Raw genomic sequence first — 10,151 nt, forward strand, 5'->3', positions numbered from 1 at the left:
TCCATGTCTACAATGTGTCACAAATTGAGCAGTTTCTTACTATACTTGAAATGCCCAGTTGTACTTGGTCTGTTTCCGAATTTGTAACAGTGTATTTCTTCTATTTTCTACTTATGCCCTGGCTGAAACCTTCTGCAATTCAAAATTTATGGGAGATGAAGGAACTTTTGAGTGGAATTAAATCAGTCAGTAAACATTTATTAAGTGCCTACTGTGTACCAGGCACTGTGCTAAGCATTGGGAATACAAAGAAGGGCAAAAGACAATCCCTGCCTTCGAGGAACTTGTATAGAATGCTTCGTGCCATCAAGTCAACTTTGCTTTACAGCTTGTTGGAGGTAGGAATTAAGTCAAAGGCCTGAATTTGATTACTGGAGCCAGTTTTACTCCTGTTTTACTCCTGAGAGAAAAGGGTACGGGACAAACTATCTTTTTTTGCATGGTATAATCATATAGCGTATCCTAGAAGTGCTTTAATAAGAAAATCCATTTGGGTTTAGAAAAACTTCACTAGTTTCATCAAAAGTCATCGAAGTGCACTTATAAGTAATATTTGTAATTTTTTTTTTTAGATTACCTTTCTTTTGTCCTAACCTCAGCTCTTTAAAGCCCAGGTCAGATGCCCTCTCCAGGAGCCATTTCCTTATTTTCTTCTACTCTCTCTACTCACCTCCCATCCTCCGGTTGATAAGCAATAGGTCCCTCCTCTAAACTCATTCAGGTATCTTTTGCCATAGCTCATGTCTTGCTTTGCATTAGTTTGCGTCTGTGGCTCATTTCCCTTAGTAAATTGAGCTCCTTGCATTGTGCCAGGTACGTAGGCAATTGCATTTGAATTTAGCAAAGATTAAGTTAGGAACTTCTTCCTGAGTTCAAATCTGGCCTCATATGCTTGCTAACTTTGTGACCCAGGGCATGTCACTTAACCCTGTTTACCTGTTTCCTCATCTGTAAAATGAGCTGGAGAAGGAAATGGCAAACCACTCCATTCTCTGTTAAGAAAACCCCAAATGGGGTCATGAAAAGTCAGATGACTGGAAGGTTCTGCTTACAATTTGCTAGGCTCTGGGGAAGTTACAAAGCTAGAAAATGATAATCCCTGTTCTTAAGGAATTGGCAATACTTGGGGTGGGCATTGGGGAATAATACACATGGTTAGAATTTAAGTGAATGCGAACATTCCAAACAGTGGCTTTCTGATTCATCAAGTGGCGATAATTTCTGCCCTGGGAGGATTGAGAAAAGACTTCTCAGAAGATCTTTAATTTTATTAAGTGTTAAGCCTTGAAGGAGCCTGAACATTTAGGTCAAGGAGATGCAGGGGGGTTTCTGTGCAGTTGATGGGGGCAATAGTAATGAATGCACAAAGATAGTAGCTGGCAAAGAGGTCAGAAGATGACCACAACATAGGGTCTGCAAAATCAATGAGTTAGTGGCAAGTAACCAAGGAGCCTAATGTAACCTTAGGCTTCATTAGTAGAGTCATGGAAGGTGTAGAGGAGTGAGTGTCAAAAGAAAGCTGAATGTGCATAGAATTTGGTATAATTCATCAAGGATACAGATAGGAACAGAAAGAGTGGAATGGGGAATATAAAAGAGACTGCATTCAGGGAAAGATTAGTCATAAGCAAAACAAACCCCAAACTTGGAAAGGAGATAGTGAAGAAAAGGTTAAAAGGGGAAGAAAAAAGTAACTGTCTTGGAGTAAATGGGGTATAAAGAAGAAAAAGTAAGAGAATAGAATGGAAAGAAATAATTATCCTAACCGAATGAGATGAACTTATTTACCAAAGGGAAGAGATTACTAGTAGAATCCATTAAAAAGCAAAATCCACAATATGTTGTTTACAACAAACACACTTGAAACATTAAGCCTCTAAGAGTTCAACTGAGTAGGAGCAAACTATTCTACCTCAGTTGAATGTAAAAAACCAGGAGTAGCCATTATGATTTCAAATGAGGAGACTGCAAAAATTGACTTAGTTAAAAGAGAAAGAGAAACGACATTTTGCTGAAAGGTAATAGTGATTTGATATCAGTACTTAAAATATATACACTTAGTGACATAGCTTGTACATTTTTAAAGGAAGAACTAAGTTATGAGAGACTATAATAGTGGGGAGACCTCAATTTATCCCTGTAAACCAAAAAATAAACAGGAAAGTTAAGGAGCTGAAGAGACATTTAGAAAAATTAGATAATGATAGACTTCTAGCAATCATTGAATAGAAATAGAAAAGCATGTACATATTCATGACATCCTTACTAAAACTGATCATATCTTTGAACACAAAATGCTCAGAAATCCAGAAAAGCAGAAATACACAAATCTTTTACTGATCACAATGTGATAGAAATTATAATAAATGCTTACATAGCTAAAGCAATTCCCAGGGGAAATTTTGTTGGTAGGAAAATGTATATCATAAATGCTTTTATTAATTAAAAAAAGTAGGTAATAAATTGGGAATGCAACTAAAAATACCAGAAAACCAAAAAGTTTTTAAACCCCAATTAAGCACCAAACTGGAAATCCTGAAAATTAGAGTAGAAATTAACAAAACTGAAAAAATATTTTCATTGAATTAATAAAATTTGGAGCTTCTTGGAGAGGGGAATAACAATAAAATTGGTAAACCATTAGTTAATTTGATTAAAAAACAGAAAGAGAAAAACCAAGTTACCAGTATCAAAAAAGAATTCACAACAAATGAAGAAAAAAATATTGTTAGAATCTATTTTGCCCAATTACATGCCAATAAAACCAACAACTTAAATGAAATAGATGTTAACAAAAATATAAAATACCCAAATTAACAGAATGAGAAATAGAGAATTTACACAATCTAAGGAAGAAACTGAGCAAGCCATAAATGAACTTCCAAAGAAGAAAATGGCAGAAAAAAACTAACAAAATACAACATCCATTTCTGTTAAAAAAAAATGTAGAAAACAGGAATAAGTGAATCTTTCCCTTAAAATGATAATAAACAGGCCATACCTAAAATTAAGAGCTACTATTTTATGTAATGGAGATAAAATAGAATCCTTTCCAATAAATTCAGAGGAAAAACAGTTGTCCATTGTTACCACTTTTACTTGACAGTACTAGGAATGCAAAGACAAGAAAAAGAAATATAGAGAATAATTGTACGTAAATAAAATTACCTTTTTTTTATTGCAGATTTTATGGTGTACTTACCCCTAAAGAGTCACCTAGAAATTAATTGAAACAATAAATTCAATAAACATGCAATACATAAAATAAGTCCGCACACATCATTAGCATGTGTTTATATTAACAATAAAGTTGAGGAGGAAGAGTTAGAGAAATTCCATTTAAAATTCTACAGAATGTATGAAATACATGAGCGTTTCCCTTCCAAGATACACAAATGCACTATAGAAATACTACTACAAGCAAAATGTAGTTAGCCTTTCACAACATGAGTATTGTGGAAGGGTTATACATAATAATACATGTGTGGCCTAGGTTGAATTGCTCAACTTCATAGGGAGGGTGGGTGGGAAGGGAAGAGGGAAGGGAATTTGGAACTCAAAGTTTTAAAATCAGATGTTCAAAAACAAAAAAAGTTTTTGTATGCAACTAAAAAATAAGATACACAGGCAATGGGGTGTAGAAATTTATCTTGTCCTACAAGAAAGGAAGGGAAAAGGGGATGAGAGGGGAGGGGGGTGATAGAGGGGAGGGCTGACTGGGGAACAGGGCAACCAGAATATAAGCCATCTTGGAGTGGGGGGGAGGGTAGAAATGGGGAGAAAATTTGTAATTCAAAATGTTGTGAAAATCAATGCTGAAAACCAAATATGTTAAATAAATAAATTGCATTTAAAAAAAAAAAAAAAAAAAAGAAATACTACTACAAACAACTGTTTACAGAAATATAGACCCGAATGCTTAGAAAAATATTAATTGCTCATCATTGGATGAGCCAATATAATAAAAATGGCAACACTACCTAAATTAATTGATTATTCAATGTCATGACAATCAAATTGCCAAAGGATTACTTTATTGAACAAGAAAAAATAGTAATTAAACTTATATGGGGGGAGGGTGTCAGGAATCTCAAGATAATAATGAACAGAAGTAGGAATAAAAGGGGCTTACTATTACCAGATTGAACTACACAATAGAGCAGTAATTTAAAAAATAGAGAGTTTGGTCAGTGGAACAAATTAGGTACACAACTTATAGAAGCAAATATATCTAGTATCTTAGTATTTGATAAACATAAGGATCCCAACTACTGGAATAAAAATTTGACAAAATTTTGCAAAATTTGCTGGGGATATTGGACAGCAGTATAGATGAAATTGAATTTAGACCAATAATTCATACCTCATATGCTAAGATAAACTCCAAGTGTACATGATTTTGCTATAAAAGGTCACATCATAAGCAAACTAGAGAAACATGGAGTGGGTGGTGGGTGGGAAAGGAACGATCAGACCCGCGGCTATAGGAAAAGTTCATGACCAAACAATGGATAGAGAGGATGACAGAAGAAAAATAGATAAATTTTGATTACGTGAAATTCAGAAGTTTTTGCACAAATAATCCAATAAAGCTAAGATTAAAATAGAAACAACTGAAGTGGGGGGGCAGTCTTCAGCAAGTCTTTCTGTTGGAGATCTCATTTCCAAGATAGATAAAGAACTGATTCCAATGTTTGAGGGGGTAAAAGCAATTTCCCACTTGATAAATAGTCTAAGGAGTGGAAGGTATAACTTCAAATCCAGCCTCTGACATTGACCCTGGGCAAGTCACTTGATTGCTGCCTTCTCTGTAAAATTAGGATAGTAATAACATACCTCCCTGGGCTGTTGTGAGAGTCAAATGAGATATGTAAAGAGTTTTGCAACCCTTAAAGCTCTATATAAAGCTGGCTAAGATTATTATTAATTAGAGAAATGCAAGTTAAAGTAATTCTAAAATTCTACCTCCCCCATCAGAGTGGCAAAGATGACAGAAAGGAAAATAATAAATATTAGAGGGGCTGTAAGAAAACAGGCACATTGAGGCACTGTTGATGAATTTGTAAATGGGCACAATAAACAGTGTGCTCCTTTTCTGAGCTATACCATTGCTAGGTCTATACGCAAAAGAGAGAAAATAAGATAAGGTCCTATGTGTAGAAAAATAATAAGCAGCAACTTTTTTGGTGACAGAAACTAAAAGGGGATGGCCATCAATCCAGGAATACCTGAATAAATTGGAGTGTGAGAATGTGATAGATACTATAGTGCTGTTAGAAATGAAACAGATGACTTCAAAAAGACATAGAAAGAATTCTATGAACTGATTTGATGGAAAGTAAGCAGATCCGGAAGAACAATTTATAATAAAATATCATAGAGATGAACAGCTTTGAAGACGTTTATAAAATGGCAAAGAATGAATTGAGCAGAACCTGGAGAGCAATAGATCCAGTAACAACGCTGTAAATCAAACAGCTTTGAAAGTTGTAGGAACTTGTGTTTGTCCTTCGTTTTTGAAGAGGACCATGGCATCAGGGAAATGATGATATGACTTGCAGTTGACTTTGGTTTGAGCGAGAGAGGGCTGTGCAAGGTCACCAACCTCACTTTCTCCTCCAGAGCCATCTGGATCCAGTGACCAGATATTCATCAGGATGACTGGAGATGGCCCAGGATGCAGTGGGAGACGCTGGCCCTTTTGGGCTAAGGCCTTTCCATGTTCTCGCTTGGAGGGAGGTAACGCCCATTCGGTGAATAGGCCTCTTTAAGAAGTGAGTCAAGGGATGGCCCCTTTAATTAGAAAAAAGATTTAAAAAAATCAAGCTGGGAGCGGAAGACCCTCAGGGTTGCTGTTTCAAAGAGACACAGGTACCATTGGCATTCACTCTAAGGCAGGAGGGCTCAAAATACAGCCATTAAGTGGAGCTTGGGCAGGGACCTATGGTGGTCCAATCTATGAACTTCAGAGTGAACTGGGTTTAAGGTAAGAACTATGGTCAATACAATGAACACCCATGATTCCAGAGGATTAATGATGAATATGTTATCCATGACAGAGGTGATGGATATAGGGTGCGATTCAGGTATATGTATTTTTGCATCCAACTACTGATGGAATTTGTTTTGTTTGACCATGCATATTTGTTAAAAGAAATTTGTTTTTCTCTCCTTCCCGCCTCCCCGCCCCCCACACACCTTGGGGTGGGAGCGAGATAGGAGGGAGAGTAACATAGATTCCTGTTAATTTTTTTTAGTAGGACAAGAGGGGGGAATGTTTCATGTGCTTTCAGATGAAGTTACTATCTTACTGGTTTCATTTAATTGTTTTACTTTGTTACAAGAGACCTTCCATGTGTAGAGGTACTCTCTGTAAGTGTTTGTAACATAAAAACAAGACATCGATAATAAATAGGGTCATGGTGCCCAGGCCAAGGTAGGCAATACATAGTCTTATTCTCAGCTAGACTCAGACCACGACTGAAGTACTGAGTTCAGTTTAGGATAGCATATTTTAAGGAGAACCTGAACCAATTTAGGTGTGTCTAGAGAAGTGTGATCAGGATGGCACTACCACTGAAGGGTTAGTTCATTTGTTCATTCAGCAAGCATTTATTAAGCAGGAATCAATTCATAATCATTTATTAAGCACTGACCTCATGCTAGATGCTGGGGATACAAAGGCAAAAAATCATTTCTGCTTTCAGGGAAATGACATACAATAATATACAATCTACAATAATATACAATCTTATCTGGTCAATACATACGGGGAAATTTGGTGGGGGGCAGGCGCAAGCAGATTTCATATAATGGGTGGTCTTTGAGCTAAGCTTTGAAAGTAGCTGTGTGTTCTAAGAGGCAGAGATGAAGAGAGATTGCATTCTAGGCATGAAGGACAACTGGTGTGAGAACAGAGATGAAAGATGGAATATTCTGTGGGAGAAACAGCAAGGCTAGCTTGGCTATTTGTGAACAACTTGGAAAGGAAGTTTGTGATCCATTTGTAAAAAAAGCTTTAAATGCCAAACAGGAGTATGTATTTGATTCTAGAGATAAATGAAAAGTCTGAGAGACAGAGTCTCTGGGTAATTAATAATCAAATTATTAGTTAGGCTAGTAAATAATGAATAAGTTGATGGTCATAGGTAATCAAAGACAAACTACTGAGATCTTGAATGCTTAAATACCCTTGGAAAAGTGGGTACCTCTGACAGGTGGAGATCCACTCTGCAGGACAATCAATGAGGGAGTGGACAAGCAGGTGCACAGAATGCCTGTCTTCTGCTCCCCTTGCTGAGAAGGTGGCTAGAAGAGATTTAACATCTTCCAGCTATCTAGACAAAAGACTCCATCCCCACCCACACCATTTAAGTTGAACAATGGGAATTGGGGTAGGAGCATTCCAGGGGAGGAGCCTAATGCTTTTTAGGGCTCTAATTAATCTAGATTAGATTCTCTTTACAATTTAATCAGAAATAAACTTTCCCACTTGGGTGGGATCGCACTCAAGATTGAGGAGTATGTTCTGGAAGGTTAGGTCAATCTCATTACCAAGCCCTACCCTTCAGAGACTGTCTGACCTTCAAGGGCCTGTCCCTCAATGACTAGGTAAAAAGAAAAAAAAAGCCCTACTAATAACTAACCTACTAATAATTGGTTATTAATAATAGAAAAATGATCATTTGTCTCAATAGGGAACCACTGGAGTTTATTGGGCAGGTATGTGACATTGCATTAGGAATATCCCTTTGGCTCTGTGCTTGGCATTAGGAATACAAAGACAAAAATGAAACACCATGCTCTCAAGAAACTTCCATTTTATTGGAGATAATCACCTTCCAAATTTTGCACCTGCTGTAAAAGCTTCTGCAAAAGATACCCTTAAATCTGCAACCGGACAATCAGGGACTGCAATCTATTCAGAGGATGTGACAGAATCTGACATTGACAAACCTGCCAGCAATGCCAAGACCCCACAGAGCCCCCTACAGGGGGAAGACTTTGGCAAAAGGGTCATCTTTTATCTTAGGGATAAAGTCATGGTGGGGATTTTGCTGTGGAACATCTTTAACCAGATGCCACTAGCAAGGAAGGTCATTAAGGACACTGAGGAGCACGAAGAACTCGAAGCAGTAAGGCTCTTCAGCATCCATGAAGACTGAAGTCCCTGCAAGAAATGGAATAAATGCAACTTGGGAGTAACAAACAATGGATTGCGGTGGCAAGAGGAGCACTTTGCATCTGGCTTATCCCCCAGGTCATGATTATCCATGTGTACCCCAATTCCACTGTGAATAGTTTCAGTCATACAGAAAAGTGTTTGCACCATAAAATAAAAAGTCTGTTTCTTCTTCTTTTTTTTAAAGGAAATACAAGTAAATAAATACAAAAAGTATATACAAAGGATATACAAAATAATTTCCAGTGGGTATAGAGCGAGGTGGGATGGATGCTAGCAACTGGGACAAAGGGCAGCAGGATAGCAGGAGTACCTGGGAATGGTAAACTAGGTGAAGAAAAAAGTAGATATTCTAGCTGTCATCAAACATTTTCAAAGGTTGTCATGTGAACAGAGGTAGGTAGTTAGACTAGGCCCCAGAGGATGTAATTAGTTTGCTGCAGAAAGTTAATTTTTTTTTTTTTTTTTTTGCTGCCTGTAAGTAGAAACTTCCTACTAACCAGAGTAGTCCCTGGAGTCTGGGCTGCCTCAGAAGGTGAGAGGTTCTCAGTTATTCAGGGTTTTCCAAGGAAGGCTGGATGACTTTGTTGGGAATGCTGTAGCAGACCCTTCCTGCTCAGGATGAATTCTGAGGTCCTTTTCACTTCTGAGATTCTGCGATTCTACCACCAACTAGAAAGAGATTGGAGCCAGATTGTGGAGGGGTTTGAATGCCAAGATAAAGAATTTGCCAAATGTTCAGTCAATGTTTAGCAGATGCTTTGCCCTAGGTCACCCGTGGGGGTTGGGGACAGTGCCAGAGGTAAAATCCATGGCATCAGAATAGTGATACAGGTTTCTCCATCCCACCATCTTTTCTGCCGCGGTTGTGTCAGCACTTACAAAGTCAGATTCTTTGGAGCTGGCAATCTGAGCAAAAAGCCCCTAGAAGTTGGATCCCAACATAATAATAGACTAGCATTTACATAGCACTTTAAGATTTGCAAAGAGCTTTCTTAATCTCTGCTTTCTCATTTGTTCCCCACTACAATCCCTCGAGCTAGTTCTATTGTCCCCATTTCCCGGGTGAGAAAACTGAGGGTAGGGGAGGTGACTTGGCCAGACAGTGAATGTCTAAGTTTGGATTTGAACTCCCTCTCCTCTACATTAAGGGAAGCACCCTGGTTAGATAAGTAAGTTGAAGGGAGAATTCTTTTTGTTTTTTGATCAACAGCCGAAAAAAACTTCCTAACAATTAAAATTATCCTTAAAAAAACCTATTAAACGTTCACTTTTAAAAACAATTAAAATTATTATTATAATTATCACCTTGGGTGCTACATTCCTCTCAGAGGATATTTAATAGGAGAGTTCCATTCACGTAAGAGTTGCACCTACATGGTCCTTTGTCGCTCTTTCTAGCTCAAATTCTGAGAATTAATTGATGCAAATTGGAATTGACAAGAGTTTCCTCCTCTGAAAAAAACATGGTTAGATGCCACAGAGTAGGTGGCAATGCCTTAACCGTATATGTGTTGTAAAGGCCACTAGGACCTCTTCCATCCTTATCAAGGGGAGTGCTAACCTTCTCTCCTTTCATACAACACGACTCCGAGCTCACAAACTCCTATATATAGAGGCGCAAAACAGAGATTACTTTTTGGTTATGGTGGAAATTTTTGTTCGCTTTAAAAATACAGCTATAGAAGAATTTTAAAATTCAGCGTTGTAATATTCCATGGCGAAAATTAAAACTGGCTTATATGAATGGCGTTATGAGGAAATGAGACTTTTAATTTGTGTCTATAATTTATTCATAAAACTGTCCAATCACAGACAAGCTAAAAGAAACCCGTCAATGGAAATACCGAAACTACAACAAGAATCACAGTAAATATAACTTTTTTTTAAAGTATAGTTAAAAAATAATTATTAAAGAAAGGACCTATGTCACGAAGATATGAAGATATTGTATTTGATGGCTTAAATA

General features: G+C 37.4%; 1 non-coding gene across 1 annotated transcript; it reads right to left on the minus strand.

The window, feature by feature from the left end:
- Positions 1-9,640: 9,640 nt before the first annotated feature.
- LOC118845206 lies at positions 9,641-9,768 on the minus strand. Its single transcript, XR_005010070.1, has one exon. It is a non-coding gene; the product is annotated as a U6atac minor spliceosomal RNA (small nuclear RNA).
- Positions 9,769-10,151: the final 383 nt, after the last annotated feature.

The sequence above is a fragment of the Trichosurus vulpecula genome, chromosome 3 (assembly GCF_011100635.1).
Source record: "Trichosurus vulpecula isolate mTriVul1 chromosome 3, mTriVul1.pri, whole genome shotgun sequence".
NCBI classification, from domain to species: domain Eukaryota; kingdom Metazoa; phylum Chordata; class Mammalia; order Diprotodontia; family Phalangeridae; genus Trichosurus; species Trichosurus vulpecula.